Here is a 2,635-nt window from a genome sequence, read left to right as displayed (position 1 = left end):
ATTCATAAATACAATTGGACATTCTTTATTAAATAAGTTCAACATTTCTTCTTTCCACTGTCTGTATTCAACACGACTTTTTAATATACATATTTTTTTTCAATTTTAAAATTTGATCAACATCACTCATTGTTGATGCGTTATCAGTTTTTTCTTCCATAGAATTGACTTCATAATGGCTTGTTGAATGAAAGTTTTCTACAATAGATTTAATATCTTTGAACATTCGAATTTTTGGGAGTTGAATCTGAGATAAAGTGCAATTTTTTGTTTATCCCTTACACTTTCGAACTCTGGTTTCAATTTGATAATATTTTCAAATTCCTTGACTTCCTTTTCTTGCTCAGAGTTATACCGGTAATACCTCGGACGCTCTATATTGTTAGGAATCAAATTCAACGATATGTCAGTTTTTAAATCAAAATCATTTCGTTCGTACAACTGTTCAAAGTGTCCAAAATGTGTCAATTTGAAATCACGTTGACTAACTTTTGTTTGTGTTGAATCGTTATCATTTGGCATAACAGTCGTGACTTTGTTTAGAGGATCATTAAAACGAAAATTAACGACTTTAGAAAATTTTCTGTTATTGACAAACACACTTCTTTAAGATTCTTCATTTGATCCGAATCATTAACTTCTCTAATAAAAGGTAATTGTTCAAACTCCTCTGTGTCAATAAAACTTCGAGTTTCAAACAAATGTTTGATCAGATCAAATATTCTTTGTAAAGCGACCGGAAACTCCAAATCAACACTTTGCAACCAGTCACTGATGACTCTGACTTTTGAAAACATCATTTCACAAAAGAACAACGCACCCACAAAAAGATTACAATCAAAGTCGCTTTTTTGTGGGTTTTCTTGCATAAAAAGCTGTCTATTTGTAGGTTTTGCCAAGAATTTTGAAGAACATTCTTTATTTTATTTTAATAATTAAAGCAATATTAAATAAAAATAATGTTTTTGCAATCATTATTTTCATTTTAACTATATAATTATTATCAATAAAAAAATATTATAATTTTAGTGTTTCAAAATAAATACATATAAACAATCAAAATAAATACAAATCTTGTTTATCATGATGCCTTTTAGTTTAAAAAACAAAGAAAACGTACCAAAAAATAACACCCGAAGCACACAAAACGATTAAAGAACTTTACATCAAACACAGAGAGTTAAAAAAGAAAGATTTTTGGAAAACCATTCAAATGGAATTTGAAATATTGCACCCAAATTATCATTTCAGTGTTGAGCAACTCCAGGCTTATAGAACCCGTGATATCAAAGAAGAAAAACACAAAAGAGAAACACCCAATATCAATGCTTATTCTCACTTGAAGAAATATGTTGATAGCGCAGTCAAAAATAATTCATATTTTGACGACTTTGTTTTACAACTCGAAATGGAACAATTCCTAAAAGACAATCCAAGTGAAAACATCATATCCAACATAAGTTCTTTCGTTAGAAGATTTAAAGAAAAGAACAATGTAAAATATAAAACATCGTCTGGACACGAAGATTGTATCGATTTAACAATGTTTAGTGAAGATATCGAAAAAATCAAGGAAAAATTGAAAAAATATCCATTTAAAGATATCTACAACGCAGATGAAACATCGTTATTTTACAGACAGCTCCCCATGAGGTCACTTTCAACTAAAACGCCTCAAGACTGTGATATTAAAAAGGAAAGAGTCACACTATTGTTTTGTTGTAACAGCGATGGTTCTGACAAAACCAAACTGCTTGTTATTCACACCGAAAAAAACCCAAGAGGAGGTTCTTCGCGACTCTTTTCAAATTTGGGGGTAGTATACAAAAGTAATCCCAAAAGTTGGATGTCGACAAAGATTTGGAATGAATTTTTGAAAAAGTGGGACGATGAACTGAAGAAATCTGGACGTAAAATACTTTTGTTGATTGACAATGCACCAACCCACAAACTCATTGTTGAACTTGAACAGATTGAACTTGTGAATCTCCCTCCAAACACCACCGCTAAACTCCAACCTTTAGACCAAGGGATTATTGCTTCTTTCAAAAAGCATTATCGCCGTCACTTCATTGCATCGTATTTAAAAGCACTTCATACCAACAATGTTGCAATTGAAATGAAGAAAAGAGAGTTGGCAGTTGAGTGTTGGGAAAAGTCAAGTATTGAAGTGAGAAATCGCGTGTTGAACTCTTTGTCGTTGAAGAGTTTTGAAGAGTTAAAGAATTGGGCAGGAAAACAACCCGCATCATTGATTTTATCAACGTTTGAACCACTTGTTGGTTTGACAAAAATTGATGTAAGTTCCAAAGTAGAGCAATTGAGTGTTGTTGAGGCCATTGCTTTGGTGTCAGCTGCATGGCGAGAGGTAACAAGCAAAACGGTTCGAAACTGTTTCGCACACACAAAATTGTTTGGAGACGTATGTAGTCAACCAACAGAAGAAGACTATGATGTACAACTCCTTGAGTTGTACAGCTCTGTCCCAATGAATGAGGAAGACAGAGCTCAAGGATCAGAAGACTTGGTATCTTCACCGTATGAAGATATATTGCCATTTGATTATTCAGATGAAGACGAATTATCAAATGGCATGGAAATCGAGATCGAAACTAAAAAAGAAAATGAGACCATT

The sequence above is a fragment of the Entamoeba invadens genome, assembly GCF_000330505.1.
Source record: "Entamoeba invadens IP1 unplaced genomic scaffold scaff_1105074724629, whole genome shotgun sequence".
Taxonomy (NCBI): domain Eukaryota; phylum Evosea; order Mastigamoebida; family Endamoebidae; genus Entamoeba; species Entamoeba invadens.
The sequence above is the reverse complement of the archived record's forward strand: the minus strand, read 5'-3'. Positions refer to the sequence as shown.